The following is a 20,410-nucleotide window of genomic DNA, read 5'->3' on the forward strand; positions in this document are numbered from 1 at the left end:
CAGAAGATACTAAGTGCAACTCGCACGAGGCTTAAACTGCCCGGCAGGGCCTGAAGAGCCCAGCCCGCTGTGCAGCTGAGGTCGGACGCATCTCTCCCAGTAGCACAAACCCACTGGAGCTGCAGCAACATCAGCACCTGGAGAGCATCAGCCTGAGCAGCTGGTACAAATTACCACCACCAAGCTTGGGCCAGTCCAGCTCTTGCTAGGCCAGAAGGAATCTCTGCTGCTGCTCTGAGAGCGTTCACCCCAGCCAAACCAGTTTATTCAAGGTGGGTATGGCTCTTACTTAAAATTGTGAGGGTGGGGGGACACACTGACATGGCGTACACATAGCGGTGCAGCTGTTCCTGGCATGTGCTGCTTGTGCTTTCCAATGCAGCGGCTATGTTTTAATTCTTTGGCATCCAAAGTTTGGCATCTAAACTTGTATTTATCCATATGAGGAGAACTTGTCTGATTTCCACTGCTGCTCTGCCCTCCTAGTTGCTATTCACTTCAAATGAAACTGGAAAGGGGGACTGGGAGAGGGAGGGGAATGCTCCTGCTCCATGAAACGCAGACTGTTGCCCTTCAGTCACTTGTGCACGTGTGTCAGATCTCCACAGCAAACCCGTGCTGGAGCTGTGGACCTGCATTGTGTAAATTCTTGTTTTTTCTGTTTCTTACTATGCCAGTCAGGCCAGGGCAAACACGCCTGCATCAGCGTTTCCTGCAATGCACTTTCCCTTTATGTTTTCTCCTGCGAGGTGGCTGTGCAAATAATGAGCAATAAAGGCTGTTATTTAAAGGCCCCCGCACTGCACTGTATATCAAAGTCTTTGCTATTTGGGGCTTTTGCTCGAAGGGAAGCAGCCACGGGAGGAGCTCGATGCACGGATCCTGAGCCACGCTAAAACCCATTTGTCAAGGCAGCAGGCTGGGACAGAAGCAGGCTTTTCCAGGCAGCGCTGCCAGTGCCGTGCCAGCCCTGGGGACCCAGCACAGGCCAGGGAGCAGCGCTCCATCCCCACGGGGACTCACCACCCTTGTGGCAACCCTGTAACAAAGTGCAATGAAAAGGCACACCAGGTAGCTTGAGTATACTTAACTCCAGGCTGCATTTGTGCACAGGCCGTTCTGGACACATCCAGGCATGTGGTGTTGGGGTGCAGGAGGCCACAAGTCCAGCAGGCATCTGGAATGCTTCCCATTTGTACTTGGACAGCATACTGCCACTGGTGTGTGAACTCGTTAAATAGGAAAAAGTCACTTTATCCCCTTTTTTATTCCAAGCTCATAAAAAAACCCAAAAAACAAAAAACAAAAAACTTGCAGTAATGTCACAGGAAAAAAAAAAGGGGGGTAAGTACAGTTAAAAAGAAGGACTTGCTGTAGTTCACAATGCTGTGACTGGACCCTGAGATAAAAATTCCCATCCCTTCCAGACTCTCAGGGACGGTCTGAAAACCACAAAGGGGAATTCATGCACATGCAAAGAGTGAGGCTGCTACTGAACTGCTCCCCCCCAGACTGGGGTTCGGGTCACAGCTCCATCACGGCGCTGCTGGGCTGCTCCAGAAAAGCTCACTTTGGCTCTCTGAGGGTGTTTCTTCCACACCCAAATATCCTTGATCTGCCTTTCTCCTTCAGACAGCAACAGGCCTCCTCAGGAGTTTATGGACTGGGAGTGATAGGAATAATAAAGGCAGGTCTCGAAGGAGGCAGCAGGAGGCATCGATGAAGGCTCAACCGTACTTCACCTGCACGTGCCAGGTTATTTTTCTACCCTGTTCTTAAAAACGTTATGTGACACGGAGCCCCCAGACGTCAGAGCCCTGCTCCCTTCTGCGTCAGTGAGCCAGGGCTCCTCTGCTGGTCACGTCTCCCTCCTTATCCCTGCCTTCCCCACGCTCAGAATACCCCCTCCTCTTTTTTTTAACGACCCTTGTCCTGCATGATCCCATTTCCTCACCTCTCCCCTCACCTCCTTTATTTTCTCTCAATATTGTTTTGACCCCAGCATGTGTGTGCATAATTTAGCAGGGTGGGTGAAAGCCAAGGGGCACGGGGTGGGCTGTTACAGCTTGCGAGAGGCAACAGCATGTAGTGGAGGGTGACGGGAAAAGCAAATCCCATTAGTTTGGGTGGTTTTTTTTTTAAGGCTTTAAAATAATATCAGGAATGACTGTGTTTGCACAGAGGCAAGGCCTAGAGACACTGATGGTGATGGCTCACCATTCAGTCTTGTGATAAGCACTTTTTCCTAGCGTGTTTGTTTTAACTCTTCACGTGTGTGTGCCCCGCTGGTGTTAAAACACTGGCAGGGAAGTACCAAAGCGGGTGGGAATCCTTTCCCCAATCTCTCCACCCCCTGCCCTTTATGCCGCCCGCTAAAATATGGAAATGGGGGCGTACAACGCGGACAGATGAAATGAAGGAGGTAAAAAAGACGGTGTGAAGCAGGGGGAGGGTACCACAAGATGGGAGAGGGTCTGGTATTACTGGGAAAGGTGGATGAAGGGGATGAAATGTTCTGAGACCAGACAGGAGAGGAAACAAAAGAGAGCTAAGTGGAAAACAGGCAGCGGGTCAAAGAGGGGGAGAAGAAAACAGTGATGTAGATGTGAAAAAGAACAGAAGGGATTTTCAGAAGCAATGAGTTTCCACTGCTCTAACCAAAATACAGAAGACTGGGTGGGGGTGCTCAACCCCTAGAAAAAATCAGATTTTTTCCATCCACCCTCTGCAGCAGTGGTCTCCAAAGTGGGGTGTGCACAAGACAGTCCATTGGGGTGCAGGAAGAAAATATTTCTCTGCCAGCTCCAACAGCGGGCCCCACCGCCCCGGGGCGCTGCCCCTAACCACCATCCCTTGCAGGCACCGAGTCCTTTCGAGGCGCAGGGCCCCGGCGGCCGGCAGAGGGCAGCCGCCGCCCGCCCGGCTCGGCTCGGCTCGGCTCGGCTCGGCTCGGCTCGGCTCCCCCCGCGGAGCGTACGGTGCACGCTGCCAGTACCAAGTGATGGGATTTAAAAACCCTGCCTTATTCCTGCTATCTAACTGCAATTAGGTGGCACTGAAAAGTCGGTCGTGGCCGGTGTACTAGATGCTCTGCAGCCATATGAAATAAAGCAGGTTAGGTGCTCGGTGACATTTTTGAAGTGCTGAGCATGGTAGAAAATTTCAAATATGTTGGTGTGAAAGAAGGCTGTGTTGAGATTAAGACAGCTTAATGAGTAAAGAAGAAAACCCACAAGTGATGCAAGGGCAACCACTCCCCAGCTCCCAGCAGCAGACCGACGCTCAGCCCGTCCCTGAGCATCAGAAGCTTTGGAAGCCCCCCCTTCCCCTCAGTTTTTATTGCTGAACATGATGTTGTAAGGTATGGAATATCGTTTTGGTCGGTTTGGGTCGGATGTCCCAGCTGTCCCACCCTAGCGTCTTGCCCACCCCCAGCCTACTTGCTGCGGGGGCAGAGTGAGAAACGGGGAGGGCCTTGACCCTGTGCAAGCACTGCTCAGCAATAGCTAACGCACTGGTGCCTTATCAGCACTGGTTTGGATAGAAATCCAAAACACAGGACTGTCTGGACTGCTCTGAAGAAAATTAGCTCCATCCCAACCAGACCTGGTAAACCTTGTGAGAGACATCGTAATTCAGGTGCTTTGAAACAGAGGTGGCAGAAGAATTCAGAGAACATGGAGACAATTACAAAAAAGGACTCAAATATTTCAGTTTAAAAAATAGTTGGTACCAGAAGTAAAGCAAAAGCAAGCAGAATATTCATTCAGCACTCAAGTAAGGATATCACCAGTGCTTTTCTCTAGAAGGAGTCAGAGATCCTCAGACACATACCTTTGATCACAGGGCTTGCCTTTGATCACGGGGAACAGCACTGTGCCCGCACAGAGGATTTTATAATACCTCGGTTGGATATCAAATGTTAACAGCTCCGACACATCCAGTGCTGGAACCATTGATTTTGAGATTCCCAGCAAACTGATGGAAATACTTGAACACAAAATCTGGATGGTGAAAGGTCGTGAGGGCCCATTCATCCATCTCAGTTGCCCTTCCTTTCAACAAAAACGGGAGTCCTCTGGCTTCTTAAATCCATTGCTCTCAAGAGGCTCCTGGCTACAGTAATGAAGGTGAAGAATATGACTTCTCAGGAAGGTGAGAGGCTGTTTGGATTGTTGTTTTTTTTTTTTTTTTTCACCCCCCAAAGATATTTCACCTCAGCTGCAAAGTCAGCAGCCTGATTTTAGCCCTGTAAGAAGAAAATTGAGCAGAGAAGGGTGTCTCTTTTGTCTTTCCTCATTACCACTTTCAGAGTTTTCAAAGGAGACAGGATTTTCACCAAGAAATACTCCCAGGTTTTGAGCTATGTGCAGATGCTCGAGAAGCCAATGATCTGTTTTGTGGAAAAAGAATAACTGATAAGCAGCCTCTGTGCAGTCACTGAGAAGTAAACCACCTGCGGTTTACAACAGAAACAATGCTTGGTCTCCTTTAATAATGTTTTATTACTCCTTATGTTTAATGAAAACTTTGAGAAAATTTTCCTGAACCAGATTTGTCATTTATGACCTTACTTCACTACAAGCAGAGGTTATAGAGAAAGGATCTGATTTTTTAGGAGATTTTTAATAGGGTATGTGCCTCCTTGCCCTCTAGCTACAGGCAGACAGGGTCACGGGGCACACACTTACTATAAAGCTCAGCTTTCTGTGGCTGCCTTCTCTCTCACTTTTCTTCTTCCTTCTTTTCTTTATTTTCTTCCATCATCCTGATTTTTCTCTTTGTGATGAACAGAGTTATCAATGGTCCTAACTGGTCTGTGCCGAGCTCTCTGTTACTGAGCCATCCCGCTTGCTTGCCCAGGGCACTATATTTACTTTTTGAACTGTGAATCAGTTGTTTGTTAGTTTATTACGGCATCTGTCTCCATTTATTAGTAGGCCTCCTCAGCAAAGGGCACTTGAAGTACGTTGCTGAATACAATAATGATCATCTGAAACCGATTCTGCTGCATCAGCCCTCTGAACAGCGCAACACGTGTTTCTCCTGTGCTCTCCGTGGCCTGGCATATGCTCTTTATATAGGCTTATATGATAAGTTACCCTGGCAGGACAGCCGTATGATCTTGAATCTGTTTCCTGGTGACTAAACTCTGATTTCTTTAAGGACTTGTGGGAAAAATCTATTTTAATTCTCTGGGGAATCCTGCAATCAGAGAATCTGGCTTGGTGGGAAGGAGCCCCACCAGTGGCCCCGAAGCTGCACGCTGCATGACAGGGGCCTGGCGCGTGGAAAGAAGCCCTCTAACTCCTCTGGAGAAGCAAATGCAACTGCAACAGCTCTCCTGCAGAGGAGACCCTCTGATTATGCTGAGCATCCCAAAAAGGAAAAGAATGAGCGTGACGCATCTTTTACACCTCCAGGGAAATGCAATCATAAACTCTGCTCTGATGCTAATTGATGCTAATGAAAAGACTCCAGCAGACTTTCGAGTAGACCCGCAGGTAAGGAGAAATTATATCATTTGAGCCTTGCTGCCAATAACAACTGAAAGGATGATATTATGGTATCATCAACCAGGGCAGTACTGATAAACCTTGTGGACAAAGGTTAGGAGAAGTGTAAGCAGGCAGGAGAACACTCCAGCTCTGCCCTCCTCACTTGTCCCGCATTTCTCAGGCAGTCTGGTCCCTCTCGTGACCAGGGGCTGTCTCTGTGGGACAGGCTGATGCACTGTGGAGGTACCGACATGGTCCTGTGGGCATCCCTCTCGCCCTCTGTCCTCCCAGAACCCAGAGTTTCATACATGCATAGCTCTGCAGTGCTCTGCAAGGGAGAGGAAGAAGCCTCGATCCCTTGCCCTAAGCCTCTGCAAGAGGCTGCTCCGTGAAGGAGGTCAGGGCAGAGACAGTCAGAGAAAAGTGGGGTCAGGACACAATAAAGGCACAGAGAGCAGAGCAAAAGACTAGTATTAATTTTGCCCCAAAGAATGAGCCCCGTAATTGCAGGCTGGCTAGGCTTAGCTCTGTTCCAGGGAAAATAAAAGAAAGCTTGTATGGGATTCAGTTGAGAAAGAATTAAGGGAAACAATGATTAATGACACTGACATAGTTTTATGGTAACTATAAGCAAACTTGTCAAACAAACCTGATTTTTGTGATTTGATGGGACAATATATTTGGTTGACAAAGGTAATTGCATAGTGATAATGTATGTGAAAGTGTGTTGGGCATATGAGTCAGTAGCGTGCTGCATTTTGAGTCTAAAAATGAACATTGTGCAGTATCAATACAGCTTGTGTGAACGACACGGAGAGGAGGCCAACTGACAGACCTCAAAGAGCCAGTGAGGAGTCCAGGAGAGGCTCATGGAGATTAGGGCAACGCTGGAAGCTGTTTAATCCATTAACATAACAATTTAATCCATGATCTAAGTGAATATGAAATCACTATTGAGAACAGCAGGGGTTGGCAATGATTAGCAGGACAGAAGACAGTGATGAAGACAGTCACACAGGGTGATCAGGCATGCTCTGATAGTAATGGGCTACTTAGTCTTGGAAAGGTAGAAGCTGTGAATAGGAGTAGATTGGGATTTTTAGCTTCGTGGATGGCGTTGACAAGTCTGAAACATCCAAGACCTTAGAGAAGATTTGGCAAAATGAGCGATTTTTGATTCTGAGGGCATAAAGCATCAGTCTTTGGATCCAGAAGCAAGCAGGAGAGGCTCTCCTCGACACAAGACTTCCATGACCAGAGCCCTTCCTGACTCCCTCTCAGGCTTCCGAAGCAGTGGAGAGCCTTTCCCTCCCCAGTACATCTCCAGCCAGAGCTGTGGAGAGGACACCACTGCCTGCACCCCACTGCCAAGCTGTCCTATAGTGTGAATGGGAGCTCAGTAGTTTAAAGCCTATGCAGACAGCAGAAGAGATAACCTTCAGGTTCTGCCTGCTGGTGCCATTTGCTCGGTTAATATGCTCGGGTCTGCCGTAAGGGAAGATTGTGCTGTTTCTGCGTGGAGTGGGATCACTCCTTCTGCAAACTGATACCCTCTTCCCTGCCGTCAGCCTGGCAGGGCAGGCAGCAGCAGGGGAGCGGTTGCCTGGGAGCTATGCAGCACACATGGGTGGGAGAAACAGTAGGGTCAAGTGACAGTACCTTTCTCAGGTTTACCTGTTTGTTGGGGTTTTTTCCTTCGGATTGGGTTGGGTTGTTGGTTTTTTTTTGATGTTGTTGTTATGGGGTTGTTGTTGCTTTTCTTATCTGGGAATAATGAGTTCTCGTGCTTGTGTACCACTGCTGAGGGGAGGAAGCACAAGCTTGTGAGGCAGCCGGCACACTAAGTCATCTCATGTCACTGCCAACCAGGGATGTGTTTTTCCCTCCACATAGCCTTCTGCAGGGTAGTCAAGTCCAGCACTCAACTTGTGAATAGAGAAGCTGGCAGCCCCTGCTCTGCACTGCACTGACCCAACACGCTTCGGGCCAGCAGCTGATCCAGGGGGCTCAAAAATATCTTTTCTGAAACAAAAGACATCTCTTCAGCCAAAGGAAGAGAATCAGAAGATGAAACGTGAGATGAAACAAAGAAAGAGCTTTTGTACATAAGTCTTACCAGAAAACACAGTTGTTTCAAGAGCTTCCACTGAGCATAAATGCACCTGTTTGAGGTCAAGTGCCAAAACCAGCTCTCTCCAAGGCTGGCTTTTTCTGACTCATCCCAACACTGCTCTTCATCCATTCCTCTTTGTCTAGCTGTGGTTTTCAGCAGTTCAGTGTCTTCTTTATTCTCCCTGGACTTAGGAGAAATTAACACTCGCCTGCCTGAAGGTATGTGGGTAGATATTCCTCAATATACTTCTTTTAACAGCTCTGTGATATTTGAAATGGTATTGGTATGTTGTCACTGTTTTCTTCCTATTTACTTCCCTCTGACGTTCTTCTGTACAGCCTGGCAGGAAAATAGCCAACAGGAAAATGGAGATGATGTTGACATTCATAAAAATAACTTGTTTTCTCCATCGTTTTTCACACATAGATTTATCTTACTACTTCTGTTACAACCACCCGAAACCATCAGCAAGTGACTTTTGCAGAAAAAGTATCAGGGATTTCAGGATCCGTGCATCCTGCTGGGCTACATTTAGATGCAGCATCTTAAACAAATGGACCCAAATGGCCAAAAGATCCAGCTTTCCCAGGCTTACAGTGAGCAATGCCACAGGCCTGCCCTGAGGCGTGGGCTCATGGAGGTTCCAGCAGGGGCACAGTGGCTCTGGTGCCAGATCTATTGGACATGCGCTGAGCGTTTCCACAGTGGTATATATATGGCATAACATCTTCTGTGCATACGTGCATGGTTTGGCCATCCTCAGAACCATCCTGTTATGTCTCTCTCACACACAGAGGTCAAAAAAACCTCAGCAAGCTCCAAAAACAAATGTCCAGAAGAAGAAGGGCTGAAGTATCACTCCCTGACCATAAGCAGGAATTGTCTTATTAATGTGGTCTACTTTGTTTCTCTCTCCCTAGGAGCTTACCCTGAGGAATGTTTCTGTTTCTACGTATCCCTGACCTTTCTTTCATCATCTGATATTCCTGAGGTTTGCAAGGTAAGTCTGCTTTCTTTTATGTGAGCTATTGTTAGGTTGCTTATAAAATGGGGACAATTACTCTGAGTGGTGGATTATCAAAACATGCCAAATGGCAGCCCTCTTCCCCATAAGCTTTTTGTGAGTACTTGGCTCTTCTTCCCCTCCCTGCAGTTGGTGTATTCATCCTCCCTCCTGTGCACACTGAGGAACAGATCACACTGATATAATTCCACTGAATTTGAGGGGATTACCTTTCAAATTACATTGGTGAGACACTCTTCTGTCCTTCAGACAGTTACCCTGATCAGAGTTGTGTTTACAGGCAGAAAATAAGCACAACTGTGAGAAGCTATGAATTACACAGGTGGGACTCATTAGACCTTAGGGAATCATGCAGGTCTCCTGTAACTTGCCTGAAGGTACCTGAGTTTAACCTCCTGAGACTCCAAAAGTTTGTCTCTGGCTCTGACTGCATCTAATTTATTCTCTAGTTGATGCAGGATTTCTGTCCTCCTACACAGTTTCCCATCTCTTTGCATCTTCCTTTCTTTTCCTCATTATTGCTTTTGCTCTTTAGCTACATGTTACAATAAAGTGTGGGGTTTTTTTTCCAAAGCATTTCTGCATGCGGCTGTAGTGGAGCTAAGGCTGTGGTGAAAAGAAAGATACCAAAAATATATCAAGCAGTACACTGCTGGGTAATTTAAAAAATAATATGTCTTGTGTTAGCCAAACAATACAGCATTTGATAAGCTATCTGCAGCTGAGAGTATCATTTTCAAAGGGTCATCCACCTGCAGCACAGAATCCAAGGAAAAGAGGTAAGCCTCAGGCTGAACTCCCAACCAAGGATGCTCGCCACCCTTTCCGATTCTTTCTTTGGGGTGGAGGTGAGGATGCTAGAGCTAAGGACTAGGACATTTGACAAGATTTTTTTATTGTAGCAAGAAATGACAAAATGGAAAGGAGAGATAGGGATGGTGAGGGATGGAAAAGATTGATAATTGTTTCCTTGGCAACAGAAACCGTGGAGCCTCATGCAGGAATCCCTGAGAAAAATCCTAGAGGAAGCCAGACTAAATGATCATAATGGTCTCTTCTGCCTTCAGACTCTGTTTCAGGCTAAGTTTACACATCACAGTGTGGTGCTGCATAAAGAGACCGAGTTAGTGCTAAATGGAAACCAGAAGCTGTACAGTTGTAAGAAGTCCTTGGGAAGAAGAGAAGCACTATTGTCTCCCTTTCATGAAATGGGGAACATTTTATAATGCAAAAGATGAAACAATTGAATGACTTGGCAAAGATTATTAAAATGCCTTTTGCAACACAGAGGACGGGCATGTTACAGGTTCCTGCCTCTCATTCTCATCACTGCAATGGGAACACATCCCCCCTCAATTGAGGGTGCGCTGAAGATGTTCAGGGAATTAGCAGAAAGCAGGTGAAGTGGCTGCTGTTTAATGAATGCCGTTTGCCCACCACGCGGTTCAGTGCTCCGCAGGGGCTGCCGGCACAAAAGGGTCCCAGTCCTGCACAGGGTTTGGCTGCTGCAGCAGTGAATCTTCATTAGTGGATTTAAATGTAAGAACTGGGGCATATATATGAATATTAATGAAAGAAAGATTGACTAACTTCATGCTATTAAAAGATTTCTAGTCCCAGATAGTAGGTGGAGCCTTTTAAAAAATATATAATGATATGTAATGTGTGATACACAACTTCTAGGGCACTAAGAATGTGGATTTTGTTCCCTTATAATTTTCTGTTTATATAATGCTTTGCAAGTGTGAAATGGAAATATGCCTTGATTTGAACATTTTTCTTTTTCCTCCTCTATGTCCCATGTACCGGCATTTTTTAATGCAGAATTTCATGGCCACGCATTCTGGGGAGCCACTTGGCAGTGGGCAGCTCGTATTGATTTCTGCTCCAAAAATAGAGCATCAAATGCTTGTATATTTATAAATGTACGTGTGCATGCATATATGTGCATGTATATATATATAAAAATGAGCGTTGCAAAGATATAAAAGACATAGGAAGGTTAAATCAGAATTGTAATTAATAACCTTGCCAGTTCCAATGTAAACTTTTGTGCCAGCACTGCATATAAAACATAAATGCTGGAAAGCATGGTATACTGTACCATACCTGTGAAAGGCATCCCCAAGCAAGAGGCTGGTGCATTACTATGCATTCACTAGAAACCAGAGATTCAGGGCAGCAGAATCTCCAGACAGTCATGTGAGAAAGAAGTACTGCAGCATCAAGACAGCCGGTCCACTTATTTCTGTCTGTCCATGTTGTTAAATAATTGCCGAGGCCTGCATCACTATCGGTTACTTCTCCGAGAAGCTTAATGACAGGAAACCAGCTTTGGGAGTGATTCCCTGTACAAGTGAGTAGAGATGTTACATGAGTCTGTCTGATCCTCTGCAAGGAGTGAGCGACTGTGGCAGCTCTAACAAAACAGGCGAAGAAAATGAAAGGATCCTTAGGGATAAAAAATATATTTTTTACTCTTTGGTGTCTGTGATGGAGACGGCTGGCATATAGCAAAAAGGAAATTTGTGTCGCCTCAGACTTTCTTCTGGGCTAGCACTAATATTCACAAATAAAATACCATGTAAGTAAAGTGCCAGAATGGCCATGTTCTCAGGTGCAGTCAGAAGGGGCTACTATAAAGCATGCCAGCCAAAATAAGATGGGAGAATCCTACCTTACTGTCTGAAGTATTCCTTAAAGGTAATTAGTAATGGGGTATCTATGTGTGTGTATCAGGGTGTGTGACTATATAATTAGTATGTAAGAGGTGAAATGCAAATCTAAAAATGGTGAGTTTGTTCTTTATTGCTCTCCTGTTTAAAATCTTACTTGTTTTTTTCCCTCTTTTTCTGCTTATTTTTCATCCTTTAATATCCAAAATATCATGTCTCCAGTTCCTTTTCTTTGATGAAGGTCATTTGGAGACCTAAATAATGGTGTCAGATAAATGTGTAGCTTTTATAAGAAACGGAAATTTCACTGTCTGGAGAGGCAGCTGTTCCTTTAGGGCAAAAAAAGATGGAAGATATTTAAGGCAGTGAAAATGAGAAAGGAATTTAATTTTATTATTTTGATTCATGGGCACCCAAAATGTGACATCAAGGTTGGGATTCATTTCATCTAATGTTATCCATCTACAAGAAAGGACCTAGTTATCGAATCCTTCCTCTATAGACAAAGGAGAGAGCCAGGCAAGGCCAGAGGCTGATGTCTGCCCTATGTCATCATGAAATGCATATTATTTCTTTCCATTCACAACAAAGGAATGGTGCTTAGAGACTGAGTTTCAAAGGAATGTATGCATGTAACTTCAGTTAAAAAGGATTTATTAACTGATGTATTACGTTTGTCCTGGTTGAGTCAAGGAATGCAAGTTCTTTCCAAAGTGGATGTAAGAATCGTTTCCTCCTACGAAAAAGGAGAGGTCTATAAGCAATCAAGGATGCCGTGCATTGAGCACAAATGAGGAAATGCAGGACAGGTATTTCAGAGGAACCGAAAGAGAGAGGGATGTATTAGAGCAGGAGTCAAGCCTTCTGAAGCTTCAAGGAAGTATGCTCCAAAATATGGCATTATCCACATTTTTCAAGACATACAAAATGTGCTTCCTTCCAGAGAGACAGGTCAGTTGGCTAGGCTAATTCATTAACTTGATTTGAGGAACTTAGCACATTGTCACCAACTCTTATAAGTCTCAGCTTCTTTGGTATTTTACTTTAAGTCCTAGATCCTAGAGTCATGTGATTTAATAAAAACTTGGACTTTACTTAAAAAAAGCTCAATTTTTTTGGTTGTGGAGTAAAACTTGAAGATGCGAACTGTAAAGGCTCCAAAAAGGGAAAAGCAAATACAAAACCAGACATGTATGATCCTCTAGCCAGCCTTATGATTTCTGAATACTCAGACTCGACCACCAAGTTGGCATTAACGTAGTGTTAACATCACCCGTTGTCTGCCTTCCAAAACTGTGTTAGCTGTGTTACACAGGGAAGGAAAAAAGGATGTAATTCTCTATATGGCCTTCCTCTTTTCTTCCCCTTCCCCTGTGTATTCATAAAGCCACGCTTTGCCCCATACGTGCAGCTCAAGAGACTTTTAGAGGTACAATTATGGCGCAAACATAAGTGGGCTATTACCACAATAACACAACAAACCGCTCTAGCTAAAGTATATGTATTGCAGGCCTGTGATGTTAAAATCAGATTTCCTTAAAGTGCCTTTGGTTGCAGACAGTAAAAACAGCCCGTATGGCAGAAGACCACTGAAAATAACTTTTAAAGAAAGGATCCATTTTTACAATAGCAGCATTTCATCTGATGTGCAGACCTTGGTTCCTAATTGAAAGTGAGACAGCCAAGGGAACTAGTAGGATTAGGCTATGGGAATTCAACCGAACAATGTTTTGCATTCAGATAATTGCATGAAATTGGGCTATTAGTGTAATTTTTGCAAATTGCAATAACATAAAACAAAGTAAAATATTCCCAGTGTATACATTCAACTAATGTGCTAAAAGGGAACCACAACTGGTTTCAGACAGAGCACAGAGAACTTCTATTAACTGTTCAGAGCTGTGTCCAAATATTGTTCTCAGTCTCACAGGTTCTTCAAATGGACTTTCAAAGGGAAACTCTTTTTATAAAACAGTAAGTAAATAAACATAATTTAATAGTTAACTTGTGGTTTTCATTGGCAAGGACATTACTAACATGTCCTTTATCTGACCTTAATTTAACGTTACATAAAATATCACCAAAAAGAACTGGAGAAGGAAAGAGTTTCGGCTCAAATTGCAGCTGCTTGCTTCAGTAGCTCTCCTGACCAAATGTCAGCAGTAGCTGCAGCTCGTGCCTTTTTAACTTCTTCCATGGGGTAGGATTATTCTGTTCTGTGGCTTCCCCCTAGCTAAGCAAAAAGGTTATCAGGAGAGATGTCCCAAATCCTCCTTTGTCTTAACTTCTTTACTTACTCTTAAAGTCTTTACTTTTTACCCTTCATTCACCCTTGGGACTCCACCTCAGTATTTGGAATGAGCATCTCCAGAGGACAGTTTGAGAGGTAGCTTCTGACCACGCAGCTCCAGCCCAGTCAAGTCACCACAGCAGACAAACACTGGCCTACCTCCGACTCCGGCTAATTATTCTAGTGCTTTGAGCTCGGTCTGGCTAATGCCTACTGCCGTGGCACCTGAGAAGGAAGACTGCAATCAGTCATGCTTTTATCTTTACTGAAGACTTGGCTGCTCAGGAGCATGTGCCAGCCACATGACCAGCCAGACTGTCAAGGTGAATGCCTGTGTCACTAATGTCTCTGTGGGGTTCGGAGGCAATTTCCCATTTGCCTGTCTCTTCTTTCCCATTTTTGAAGGAGGGGAAATAATTATTTCTGTGATGAACATAGAATATAATACCAAATAACCAACTAATGTCTCTGTGTCAGTAATTCAATCTCTTTACTAGTGTTTTTCAGCTTAAAAAAATGTATCAGAGTACAGAAGAAAACACCGCGTCAGCATCCTGTAACGAATGTAAACATAAAAGACAGGTGAGCTGTGAATAAGAGGTACCTTAGTAACACCGGAGCTTTCAGCTCATTTCTCTGTCACTGAATTTAGCAGCGGAGTAAGACTTCCGTGGCATCTAATGTTGTTTCCTGGGTTCTGCTCTGTGCCCAGTCTATGTGAGCCTTGACATTCCAAAAGAGGAGGGTTTTGTTGCTGTCCTTGGAGGGCGATTTCCATGCTGGTGTATCCCACTGCCAGAAATTCTATCTGTCTGGAGGTTCTGACTCAGGTTTGCCTTTTTCGGATTAAATTATTTCTCTTTCAAACACTGCCCTTAACAAACTCTGCTTTTTCTTGGCAATTAAGGCTTTTCAAGTGTTGTAGGTCTCTTTATTATGTCCGCCTGTCACAAGTCTGAACAATGGTCTTTTAAAGTTTACTTAGGGCACAGCTGCACTGTGACACACCATGGTGCAAATATCCCTGAGGCAAAGCTGAATGAGCTGGCTCCAAAACTGGGATTTGTACTTTGGCTATTTAGTAGAGAGACAAGGACCGTCTTTTCTGGCTTCCTTTGTTCTGTGCCTGTTGAGTTCGATACAATGGGGTCCTGGTTTGCAGGCGGGGTTTTTGAGCTCTACTTTCAGAAAAGAAAAAAAGTAATGAAAGTAGCAAGAAGTTGCACATTGCTCCAACTGCAGTGTTCAATGCTAAACAAGGGTGTTTGGCGGGGGTCAACGCTGGTTGAAGAAAATAATGTGAAACACGGTTTAGGAATCGCACAATTTGGGCCTCAAGTAGAGTCACATAAAGTAAGTTTCTTGCTTTACGGAGATCTGGGTGGTGACATTTCACTGAGAGATGGGGAAGCAACATGGGGAGAAAAGGTCTTTGTGGTGACATAAAGGTGGGAAGACTGTAGGAAGACAAATGTGAATAAAAAAAAAAAAAGAGTAGAGTACAGAAGCACAGGTATTTTGTGACAGGTATTGAATGGGAGGGAGCCTGAGCTTGTAACTACTAGAGGGACCAGAAACCATTAGCAGTAGGAAACCAAAGCAGATTTGAGGGAAGGGAAAAGGGCTGTTAAAGCATTTCTCTCAGGAAGATCAAACTACTGTCATCTGTCAGCAGGAGCAAAAGCTCACTAGAGGTGAATGTCATGGGCAAGATTTTGAGAGTGTTCATTCCAGCTGCTCCTACTAAAATTTGGCAAAGCATCTACTGATTGCCTGATTTAGTTATTCTTACTTTCCAAAAAACACTGGTCCTTGAGTCTGCAAAATCTACTGATCTCCCTTGTTCATTATATAAATGAGGATAGCATTTGATTAATCTTTGTTATAAACTATATCTGGGCCAGACAGGAGGAAGCCTTATCTTTTTATATGAAGTCCAAATGGTTTCCGGAATGGGAGATGTACCCTGAATTATGAAGTGATGATTGGAAACAGATGTGGGGGGAGGATTTTGCAAGGTCTGGATATTTTTTGGAAGTATTTATTGACATTGCATAAAGTGGCAGGAAGGTTTGTTGATTTGGTTTTGTGGGAGGAGTTTAATGGATGTATGTGTAAGTGACCTTTTCAGTGAGCACTCTGTTTAAGATGGGATTACGGAGGACATTTTATAGTAAATTCACTGTTCTTGAAATTTATTTCTCTTAAGTTCCAAAACTACAGCAGACAAGATCTGGCTTGCTCGGTTTTTGTGTGTCATTCCAGAACGCAAGAAATAATTTAATTGATGTCATGATCAACGCTATAGTAGCTTGAAACACGTTATTTTTAATATGCTAAATTAGCTAAGTATAGATAGAATTATTTTCAGTTGCTCAGTGTATAAGGATGAAGGATAGTTTGATAGAGCGAAATATGTCTGTGGTGCAATAATTTCTCAATATGGTATGTCTATGTGTTATAAAACGAAATTTTATGAACAAAATGGGATAGTTAAGGTCAGGATTAGTTGCAGATATGAAGGAAAAAAGACCGTCAGTTCAGAGAGCTACATACCTCTCCACTGGAGGAACAACACTAAGCCCATTTATTCTAACACGTTGCCTCAGAAGAACTGAAGAGACAGGAATTTGAGGTAAAAGTTTTTGGCAAGTGGTGAAAGTGAAGCAGTCAGAGTTAACCATTCTTAGGAAGAGTAGTATGAAGCTGTATATCAGAAACATTTGTTGCAGACCCAATGCCAGAAGTCCAGGAACTGGATTAAACAGCCTGAGGTATTTGCAAAAAGATGACAAGCCTTTCAGCAAAACAGAGATGCATTTGGCCAGTCTCTCTAATGTCTCAATGAAATCTGTAGTGGAACATGTGGAAGAAAGCAATTTATTAGACACTTCTACTCTTTTTATAAAAGGCTGTTTCTCTGAGTTATGTCTGTATATTTCTCCAGCTTAGAAGTTCAGAATTGAAAACACAGCATACGTGCATCTCTTGACTTTTTCTTTTTTCACGTAAGAACAATCTGGTATTTGTGTGGGCATTCCTGGCGCCAGTTCCCAATATTGCATTTTACACAGTTACAACGTGAGACTATATAGGACTCTCTTGTTAAGCCACACAAGTACAAAAATCTATACCCTAATCAAGTTTGGTCTTTTTCGTTCACTTTTTAACCTAGAAAGCATACTTTCTAGTACCTTCCTTGTACTTTCTAGAACAAAACCGATCTGTTTTGTTAGTCTGGTCTTCTGAAGTTGGCTCTTTTCTCTTCTGGTGCCAGCAGCTGTTGCTACTGTACTTCATCAGCTAGTTAAAAGGGGCAGGGCAGAAGTAACCTAGAGCACAAGTTTGGGTCAAGCAAAGTATGAGAGTTCAGAAATAGAATGGAAGTGCACAGTAAGACTGGGCTGCATTGATCTGTAAATGGTTTGAGTCTTTTTTATGTCACATACCATGCTACTTGCCATAGCACAGAGCTTTCAGAGAGTAAAAGAAAAACCATAATGAAAAAAGCACTCTCTGCTCCCTTAGACACAAGTGTTGATAAGAAAACTAGATGTTTGAGAACATTGGGAATTGCCTAACGAACTGTCTGAAGGTCTTCACAAAGCCAAGCTAGAACCTCTCCCTTTGAACATTTTTTTCAATGGGTAGTACAGCAAATTGGAAACATTCACCAAAAAATATGTTTCTTCACAAATTTCAGCAACAGCAAAAGAGCAGGAGAAAAAACCTCTGAGTTGTGGGTTTTTTAATGTAAATATTGTTCACTAAAGCAAAAAATATCTTCAGCAGCTCTCGTCACTGAGTCCCAAACCAGTACTAACTGAAAGCCAAGTTACTGAGCAGTTCTCTGGTTCCATTGGAATTAATGTTGATGGTCTCCGATTCACTTCAGCGTCTCTGAACTGGTGTTTTGATGTGCAGTTTTGAGAAGCAGGTTTCCAGATTTGGGTATTACATACTCTACAAAAAGCAAGATGATTGGAATGTACTTTCAGTTTGTAAGAAGGTCTAATTTCACGCCTTCCTTTCCAGCAAAACCTGGGAAACAAGAACAAATGAGAGCTTCCATGAAGAGCCTTCTGAGGACGCTCTTGTTTCTGTCATCGCAGCGTGGGTGCTCACTTCCACTGCTGAGGTTGCAGCTTCCAAATGTCCCCCTGTGTTGTGTTCATTTGTGAGGTTTCTATCCAACACGTTGCAGGGTTTTCTTGCTCTTACATCCTTCACAAAACAAGCTCTCAGTTTCCAGGTGGAGCCTGTCATCATTAATCTAATCGTACTTTGCACAGCCTTTAATTTTTTTTTTTTTTTTTTGCATCCTCAGTCTTGCCCCAGTGATAAATCAGAGTAGCCGTCACTGTAGTGGAAAGCTCAGTAATGTCAAAAACTTCCTGGTGTATATGCAATGGGAAGTCATTCAGCAGTAAGTAAATAACCCTTGCAAGCCACACTGTGAGAAAAGACTACTTCTACTCTCCCCTTAAACAGGGGAAGCTAATATCTTGATCCATACTACCAAAGGCCACAGTAGAGTACCACAGGAAAGATAATTTCTCACCTTCCAACTCAAGTTACTTCTTGTGATGAACGCATTTACAAGCTGCAGAGTAAAATGTAGTTAAAAATATAGCTAGTTTCACTTTGTCAGTTTGCAAGTGACAATGTAGGGAAGCCTGTGAGAGCCACAGATTCCAGGATTTCTGGCCTGTATTAATGTCCTAACAAAATTTGGTGTATTTTTTCAGATTTCTGTTTTAGTAGAATCTGAAGTCTCCTATAGATCCTTGCTTTTTTATTTTTTAATATTGTTATTATAAATGACCATCATCCTGACTTAAGATACTGATTAGAAGCATGTAAGGTGGGGGGAGGTTTTGCTGTTCCAAAGGGAAAGGAAAAACACAGCCTCCACCACAAATCCCAGCATGTCATCCGTTCAAGGGATATCTGAGTGAAGTTCTTGCTGGTTGTTCTGTAGCACCTTTTATCTGTGCATCTGCAATAGATGAAAAGGACCAGAAAGAGAGAGGGTGGTGAGGACGCACTGACACAGCCTGAAGAAGTCCTGAGGAAAGTACAAATAGAAGTACAGGCTGAGACGTGCTTGAGGCTGTAACCAAAAAAACCTGTCCTTTGTCAGCTGTACTCAGGACTTTCTGGTAGATGAGGAGAAGTATACTGAAGAAATAGCTGAAGACTATATAAAGGAAAGGTGGAGAAAAAATCTGTAGTTGGTCATAAAATCGTTGTGAGTCTGCTGCCACAAAGCTGCCAAACACATTTGGATAACTCCTGCCCTGGTTCATCAAGACAAATGGGTGAAGTAAATGTCAATCAGGTTGCCACATACAACGAGACTTTCCAGGAAAAAGGGGGACTAAGAGGACTGCAAAAATGATTAAAGGAACTAAACAACAGTACAAAGACACTAAACTTAACGCGATCACTAAGGGGAGTGGGAGCTACAACTGCAAAAGCATCGCCGCAAACTGTGGCTCCAGTGAAAGAGGAGGCTAAGCAGGACAGAGGCTCAATGTGACTGGTGAAATTCCTTCACACCTTTGGGAAACAGCAGACCAAAACAGAGGGTGAACCGTAGCATAACAGGTAGCTGCCTCACAGCTCCTCTTCCAATGCTGGTTGTTATTTAACAACGGGAGTTTAATTGGGAGGTGTCTGGTGGAACGTGTGAAATTGCAAGGGAATAGAGAATATGCGATCAAATGTGACAGTTCTTAAATTAACCCAGGAAGCAGGGAAATAACATAAATAGCAGTTCGGTCTCAACAGACACAGAAACTGGGGAACGTGAACCCAAACACAAGATAGGAAGATTATTTTTGTGAACTGAACTCCAGGAACTGGAGCAGGAAATCGTGTTAGCTGAGACAGTGAATGAGTTAGCAGTTGCGGTGGATTTCATGATGGATAACAACTCAGAAATGTGAGAGAAGTTGTCTCACGCTTTAGTCTGGGAAGTTACCTTTGGATCTTGGTGAAACAAATTATCTACAGGCAATCTGAAATGTACTACAGGCAGCCTTATGTGCTCTGTTACTAGAGGCACTGTTAGGACAATGATGTCATGTGGTATCTTTCAGCGAAGGAAATAGGCAGCGTCTGAAATACGTTTTGAAATTAAGTATTTCAAGGGTCTTAACTGCCAAAGCTCCCAACGAATCTGAAGCAGGGATGGATTCCTATTCATTTACTGAGTACTTCTGAGGGCTAGCTTATTAAAAGAGAAAGAAAACCACATTTTGCAAACAGGAAGAGTATGTAACTGCACGCTCCAGTGCCAAAGACGGGTGTGCACCGCTGCTTACAACGAAGGCATGTTGGAATAAAGCAGGGTTTTTTTAAGCTTTTGGTGGCTATTGTTTAGCCTGCACTGTAGATCTGCAAAAGAGGTTGGGAAGGACAAGAGAAACCGAAAGAGATGGAAGCGAGGAAGTACCTGACATGGTGCATATCCACAAATGGTGGGTATGTAGTCGTAAGAAAAGGCTAAAGAGCACTCTTTTGAGCTGAGCTGTTCTCAGGGGACCGGCAACTAGCAAGGAAAAAAAAAAAAAAATAGCTCTTTGCTTCCTAATGAGTTCTGGGAAACAGAAATCTTATTTTTTTTTTTTTAGTAAATAAAAAGGAATATCAATGACATATTTTATCAGCAGTTTAATACAACAGAAACAATCCCCAGGCCCTGGTTTTTTTTTTTTCTTTTGTTATTTGCTCAGGTAAAAAAAAAAAACAGGTGGGTGTTATGCAAGTTTTTCTACATTCGGTTTTTGTTAGATGTTTCAAAAA

General features: G+C 43.6%; 1 long non-coding RNA gene across 1 annotated transcript; it reads left to right on the forward strand.

Moving 5' to 3' along the window:
• The first annotated feature begins 214 nt into the window (after nucleotides 1-214).
• LOC148054675 (uncharacterized) lies at nucleotides 215-19,599 on the forward strand. Its single transcript, XR_015706670.1, has 4 exons — nucleotides 215-272; nucleotides 8,532-8,611; nucleotides 14,098-14,182; nucleotides 17,636-19,599. It is a non-coding gene; the product is annotated as an uncharacterized LOC148054675 (long non-coding RNA).
• Nucleotides 19,600-20,410: the final 811 nt, after the last annotated feature.

This window comes from Nipponia nippon, unplaced genomic scaffold, assembly GCF_047370975.1.
Source record: "Nipponia nippon isolate SJK-2023a ecotype South Korea unplaced genomic scaffold, ASM4737097v1 scaffold_3, whole genome shotgun sequence".
In the NCBI taxonomy this organism is placed as follows: Eukaryota; Metazoa; Chordata; class Aves; order Pelecaniformes; family Threskiornithidae; genus Nipponia; species Nipponia nippon.